The sequence below is a fragment of the Octodon degus genome, unplaced genomic scaffold (genome assembly GCF_000260255.1).
Source record: "Octodon degus isolate 3935 unplaced genomic scaffold, OctDeg1.0 scaffold00071, whole genome shotgun sequence".
Taxonomy (NCBI): Eukaryota; Metazoa; Chordata; class Mammalia; order Rodentia; family Octodontidae; genus Octodon; species Octodon degus.
The window spans coordinates 10,301,846-10,309,724 of NW_004524647.1; positions in this window are offsets into that span (position 1 = coordinate 10,301,846).

A 7,879-nucleotide genomic window follows, 5' to 3' on the forward strand; every position below is an offset into this window, starting at 1 on the left:
AAAAAAAAAAAAAAAAAAAAAAAAAGATACTGAGTCCTAGGAAGCACTTAGGGATTAAGGAACTAACATATTAGTTTACTAGTTTATCTAACCTCCTGCCTGTCTGCCTTTATCCCTCTACTGATTTCTAATGACAAAGTAGTACATAGCTGTGAGACTGTCCCCTTTAAACCTGTATCCTAATTGTACGACCTTACAAACATTTTAAAATATCTTCCTCATTTATTGGATGACAATAATAATTTTGATGGGAATTGTAAACATTAAGTGGAATCACACATGTAAAACATCTCACCTAGTTCCTGCAATGGTAAGTATGCACTAACTAGTAGTACCATCACTATTATTCATATTTCTCTACTCACACGTAACCTAAGCTTGCATTTGGCTTGACTTGCTGTGGGACCAGTACCAATGAAAGACCTTTCCACTCAACCCTTCTCCCTATGCTTACTAGTTTCTGTCCTTTGTGCAATTTGAAAGAGAGAATCTGAGTAGCCACAAGGTATGCACAGATGAGGTATTTCATGACAGATGTGGCCAAGAAAATTACTCCCCTAGTAAGGGCTTCAGTGGGTCGAGGCTGGTGATTTCCTTAGCTGACACTGGATGATGTAGGGATCATACAGACTTCACCTGCAAAGTAAAAAGAATGCAGCTGGGATTGAGAGGAGTCTACAGGGCCAGTGAGAACTGAAGGAAGCACAGTCTGCAGAGAAGGGCCCCAGCCCCCAGGCAAATGAGAAAACAATAGTGCATTACTTCATCACCTACAGACATCAGAACACACAGCATAAAAATGGAACATTTCTCAACTAATAGGAGACAAAATCCAGCACACAGCAAAGATAGCGGCAGAATGAAGGTTCTTTTTCCCTCCACTTTCTTTCAAGGCCTAGATAGCATTTCTGAGCCAAGTAGGAAGGATAAATGTGACAGGATGAGAAAATATTCTCAAGAAGTTACGTCAAAACTGAGGACAGTGTTGAGCCATTGAATCACCTCAAAGAAAGAAAATAATATTCTACAAGATTCCTTTTCATGCTCACTTTGGCAGAACACAGACTAAAAATGATTCATTTTCTCTCTTCTCCGGTAAGACAAATTTCAAAAGAGCAGCTTTATAGTTTTTCATATAATGGAATACTACTCAACTACAAAGAAGGATAAACTTGAGACATTTCTGGGTAAGTAGATGCATCTTAAGACCATATTCTAAAGTGAAATAAATTGAACACACATGTTCAAATGTTGCACTGTTTCTCAGGTGTGGAAACTTAAAGTGTAAATAAGTACCAAAATGTGTATTAGATAATATAAAATAAGGGGCAACCAAGAAGGAGGAAAGAAAGAAAAAAAAAGGAAAATGGAAACAAAGCTTTGGTAAATAAGAGGGGAAATGTGTGGCTGAAGGGAGGGGAGGGGAATGGGAAAAAAATGAAGAGTCAGGATATACCACATACAGGTACAGATTCCCTGTGATAAGTATGATCATTATGCATATCTAAAATGGACCTATAGAATCATCCTAGAACAAATTAAAAACAAAAAGTCCAAGAAACTATACCTTTTCTTTATGCCATAGAGTTGGGCACTTGTAACTGTTCAATTCACAGGAGACTTATTTACCAGTTCCTGGAGCTGTCTGCTGAGGTTCAGATGAGTTCCCCCAGCAGTCATGTGTTAGCAGCCCAGGTTGCAGAGCAGTGCTACGGGGAAGTGTTAGAACCCTGAGGAAGCAGGTCCTGGCAGGGTGGCCCTTAGGTCACTGGACATGTGCCCTAGATGGAGGTTGGACACCCCAGTCTGCTGTTTTCCCAGTTGGCTCTTTGCTTCCCAGCTCAAGGTCTGCATGTTTTGCTGCCTTTCCTTGGTACTGCGCCTCACCACCCTGACTGGAGGCTCCCAGCCATGGGGCTTCTGATTGTGGTCTGCAGCCTTCAAAACTAAGAGGCAAAATCTTTTTCTCTTATAAGTTGTTCTGCTAGAGTCATACAATGGAGAATAAAAGCTATGTCACAGAGCAGCCCATGAAAGTTGAAACAACACATTCTGTATGTTTAATAGTTGTGCAATCAAATCTAAACTTCCGTGTACTGGACAGAGCCCTTGATTTTTGTCCTCTTCCATTTTTCACCCTATAAAAGGGCTTCGTAATCTTTATCCTGCCTCCTATTGGGGCATTTGAGAGAATCCCATGAAATAATGCAATACTGCTTTTGCCACCCAGGATTGTGGAAGTCTGAATTATTGCTCTAGTGACTGGTACGTTGTAAATGCTGAACAGATTTCATTATAAATGTAGATGAACTTCAATACTGTGAGACTTCATAGAAACTAGTTTACTTCTTTTATATAAAATGTATGACCTTCAGAGACAGGAACCACTGTTACCTTGTTTTAATAGCTGAAGCCTTATTTACGGCATCACAGGCTCACATATTAGAGCTAGAGAACCCTGCAGGATGCCTTCAGCCTGCGCCTCACTGTCAAGGCCAAGACACTGTGTGCAGTGTAGCTCCAAGACCAGCCCACACAAGCAGCTTCGTTTTCTGGTCCAGTGGACTCTCAACCACACCATGAGGCCATTTTTATTTTACATTTATTTATTTGCTCATTTATTTGGTGCGAACAGTGTCTCACTATGCAGCTCAGACTTGTAGTGGTCTGCCTGTCTCAGCTTCCCCAGCACTGGGATTACAGGCATATGCACCACTTCCAGCTGAATGCCTTTCTTAAAATGCTGTATTTTCAGTTTGAAATTTGGTGTTTTCAGGTTCTCAAATGCATTTCCTTGTGTTTTATTTGGCCTTTTCCAGGTAGGAGAGAGAGACCGTGAGCCCCGCTTCATCGTCATTGAAGTGAATCATGTTCAAGAACACAAAATAACAAGCTCAGCAAATGACAAGTTGCTTTTTAAGCCTCTTTTCTCCAGTAATTATATTATGTTAAAAAGATCTACTTTCCACAAAGGAAACATAAGAGAATAGTGACTTTGTAGCACACATTAATGACCAGACATCAAAGCAAGGCGATTAAGCAAGATTTCTGGGTCAGAAAAAACAAGCGAGGCTTTCATGAGTTTTAAAGGAAAAAATCTGAGGGGATTTGAAGCCATGAGTGGAAGCTAATTTCAGTTAGAGGCACTGATTATTTTTTCAAGATCATTTAAAAAGTAAGTGTGGGTTGAGTCACCAACAAACCATGTTAGCCATGTGATTAGATTTGGTATTTATTGTCCCTTAGAGTGAAATGTTACTAATAGACTGTTGTGTGATTTCACCCTAACTTAACTGGAAGGACTAATCTGTACTACTTAAAGGCAAATTTCTTTTTTTTAACCATAGGACATACATTAAGACAAATGAAGTGGCAATTCCAGGGCACAGAACAGGCAGTGGAAGACATCAGAGGAGCTCAGGGATAGGCAGAGTTCATCAGAGACACAGGACTGGTCCTGCTGCTTTGGCTGCTGTTTCTGATGATACTGAGAAGGGGTGTGTCAATATTTTCTGATGCTTTTTGACAAGGGTTCATTTGCTATCTCTTCAGATTAGATAGCTAGATAGATGAATGATACATACATATATACATATATACATATGTACATACATACATACATACATGGGTGGGTAGTATTAATAAGAATTGACTCCCAAAGTATGGAGTCTGACAAGTTCCAAGGCCAGCAAAGAGAGCAGATGTACAAGAGGCCCAGGAATTTCATGTCTAGTATCAGTGCAAATCCAGCCAACTCAAGGCCAAAGAAGAGCTGATGTTTAATTCAAGTCTGAGGGCAGGAAGCAACCCATGCCCCACTGTGAAGGCTCTTGGGCAGAGGAATCCCCCTCACTACAAAGGGTCAGCCTCTTTGTTCTATTCCATCCTGCAGTGACTTCATGAAACTCAAACACATTAGCAGAGCAATCTTCCATACTCCATCTATTGATTTAAATATTAATCTTATCCACAATATGGTGAGATACATACACAGGATAATGTTTAACCCAATGTCTGGGTCCCTCTTAACCCAGTTAAGTTGACATATAAAATTAGCTGCCATACACAGACAGGTTTTATAATTTCCGGTCTGAGACAATATAGAAGAGGTCCTAGGAGCATGGTAGCTTTAAAAATCTTCTCTAGTAGCAGTTTATGATTCTAGGATTTATATGATATGTGCAAATAAATGAAATTCTTTTGGAGGTTCAGCCTGATAGCTCAGCAGACTAAAGAGCCTGCTTAGGCAGAGTGTAGCGCCTGGGGTTCACTTCCCAGTTTACTGTCCCAGTCCCACCACTGGGGCGCATTGAGACAGCAATTGAGACTGGATGTGGTGGCGAACGCCTATAATCCCAATGCTTGGGAGGCTGAAAACAGGAGAATCACTTCGAGTGTGATCTGTGTAGTGTGCCACTGTAGACCCGGTAGACCCTGCACTAAATACAGAAGAAAAAAAATTCTTTTGGAGAATTAATTTGAAAATTGTATGTGTTGTTATATTATCATTATTATTAAATATAAATACAAATAGAGGCTGAGCTGACATACACAGCACTGTAACTAAGCCTCAAGCTAACGTCATCAGAGCCCAGGGATTCTAACTGACCGAAAGATTGCTTTTCAATTTTGGTTTCCTCCTTTCTGCCCCTCGTGGTTGCTGGCGAGAGTCATGGTATTTCACCTGCCGGCCTGGAGGAAGGAGCTGCGTCTCAGGGTTAGAGAATCTGTCCTGCTGTCTGCTTGGCCTGTTCCAAATGCTCACCTTTCATGTCTTTATTCCCTCTGCGCTTTTTGGGTTTTCTCTTCCTCTACTCTGGCACCACACTTGTGCAGATGCCCCCAGACACCGATAGGTGGCAGCAACTTTTTAAAGCAGGCACACAGACGTGGTAGGGCTTCCCACCTTCCTATACGCTCCCTCCGCCCCAGAAAGGGCGTGGAGCCCTGATGGGTGAATGCTCCTGCAAACTCTGCGTTTTCCTTTCCAAACCAAAACTGTGGCACTGCCCTGTCATGTATTAAAATGTTTGCTTCTTAAAGCAAAACCCACACTCTATTTTCTTGTATTTCTGGCGCTCAAGCTTTCGAAAACAAGTTGTAATCTTTGTCTGTGATTTTGCTTCCAACATATGTCACATTCTTATCATTTCCCAGCAGCTGCAAGCAGGGGTTCAGGCAAGGCAGTTCACTATCAGTAATCAGTTAAGTGCAGATGTCCAAATAGATGTATCTCCCCTAAACTTTAAATAAAGATCATTTATGTGGAGTAAACAGAACAGCAGCAGACACATTTGTCCCCATACAGATGACTTCACCTGATAGAAGTGTGCGGTACAGGTCATACAACAGGAAGGTTCAAACTTGTCACATCAGAATATGGCCTTTTACAAGAAAATGAGTTGATGTCAGTGCTGTGGAGTTTATCTTCGAGCTTAATGTCGCTGTATTTCTAAGTAGCTCTGTAGGCTGCAGAGCTAGTGGAGAGTCTTGGGCAACTCAGTTGTTCTGTAGGGAAATCCAGCAACTGCCCAGCACTTTTCTTTAAATGTTTCAGTATCTTGAACAAGCCAGAGAGAGCAAGTGTATTTCACTTAAAGTCATATTCCAGGAGGGAAAAAAGACTTTATTTAATATCTTGGGTCAAAAATCAGCAGCCTTCTAAGTGTCCTCAGCACCTAGTATTTGTGGACAGTCTGAATTAAGGCCCAGGGTCAGAAAAACTAACCCAGGGTGACATACATTGTCAGCTAAACTCTTTGTTCAAGGGTTTCTTCTATTTTATAGTTATTTTTGAATAGGTAATTTGCACACATAGTTTAAGAAAATTAAAAATGGATCAAAAGGAATACAATGAAAAAATCCCTCAACTGTCTGCTACCCATCTACCTGCTACCATTGCCATGAATTTTCATGTGTCCTTCCAGCGTATGAATGCATAAAAACAAAAATAAGTATGAATCCTTACTTTCTTCTCTTTTAACAAAAAAAAAATGCTGTATCAAATAACGTTGTACTGTCTTGGTAATCTTTCCATGTCAATATATAGAAGCCTTTATTTTGCTTTTCAGCTGCTTTGTAACCCATTTTTAGACAAATTAAAGCATATAAATAGACAGTTTATTCCTTCCTGCTGTCATAGTGCTATAATTGTAATCTTGAAATACACGTTTTCAGGATGTTCCAGCACATTTATAGGATAAATGGCCAGAAGATGGTAGGTGGAAGAGTTAATGCTTTTATTGTTTGCTCATGTCTTGAAGTTTTTATGTTCAGTCTTGCATAATTTGTCTTAAATTTACCCCTGTGAATTTTATTCCTGTATATGGAATCTTTGCTTTCATTCTATCTTCTATCAGGCCACTATATATATATATATATATATATATTATTATATTATCATATATAATATAACCTTTCTATAATAAATGTGTATGATACTACTTTAATATATTGTCTTAAAATTTTTAGCCTTAATGGATTCAGTGTAGTTTCCCAAATATTGTTTTATTATCTTCTATAAGTAAAGATGCTTTTACATTATTAGTTCTATTTTAAAATCTAAATTCTCTCATCACATTTCATATTTAAGTGAAATATTAAATAACAATGATCTTAGTAGGCATCCCTGATTTGTTCCTGATTTGTTCATGGAGATGTCTTATACTACAATTCGACCTGAGGTAACAGGTATTTTATCACAGTAAAGTATTCATTTTGTTGTCATCAGGGTCTGCAAGGGGAACAACTTAATACAGGACACATGGGTAATAGAATTATTTCATAATAGTCACCCAGAGAATCATATACAAAAAGAAGGAAATCTGTCTACCCACTAAAGACGACAGAAGCCAGCTGAGGGCCTGGATCCCACAGCAATGTCCTGCATGAGTCCAGCTGAAGACTTAGAGGCCTAGAGCTCATGACAATGTCTCATGCAGGTATGTTTTAAGAATTTGTGCTGGGAAGGCCCTAGGTCAGTGATAAAATGTAGGAAGTCTCTGCTAGCATGATGAAGGATCTGTGCTAACAGGCTGAGGGATCTGAACTAGAGCCAGGAAGCAACACTCAAAGTAGGAACAAGAGCTCCCCCCAGAAGTACCACAGCCGGCCTCAGCAACAACGAGGTCCTGAGCTCTTCCAACGATGCAAACAGCTGAGTCTGTATCAGTAAAGCCAGCATGATAAGCTTCTGTGGGACACTGAACAGTGTGCCATCTTTCCTCTGGACCCAGGAAGTGATGCTCAAAGTAGGGACCACAGCTCCCCCAAAGTGAACAGCAGCCGATCTCAGTGACGACAAGGTCCCAAGCTCCTGCGATGATGAAGACAGCCGAGTTCATCAGGAAGCCAGCATGATAAGCTCCTCAGGAGCACCAGCAGCCAGGGAAATGCGCAGCTGCCTGACAACAGCCCAACAGCCTGTGTCTTCCTCTCCTGTTCTCGTGTTTTGTGCTGCTGGCAGCAGTCCTCAGGCGGGCCTCCCACACCAGCACCACGCTGGTTCGGTTCGGCTGGGTGTTACAAGGTGACCACCAGTCACGTATATTCCTACTTTATTATTTTTCAAAAAATAATTATCTAATTTTAAGTGCCTTTTGAGTACTACACAATTATTGGTGTGATTTTTCTACTAATATGATAAATTATATTAGATTTACTAATATTGGATTATCTTTTAATTTCAAGCATTAATACCACATAATGATAGCTTTTTAATGTTTTTCTGCATGTCATAGTGAGGTTTATTGATAGACTTTTAAAAATTTTTAATATTTTAGTATTACCATTATATTTGCTTAACAAATAATTCATAGTTTTTGGGGGTCAGCAGTAGTTTCTCTAACAATGAATCTGTCTGCTCTTTAATTTGAGTAGA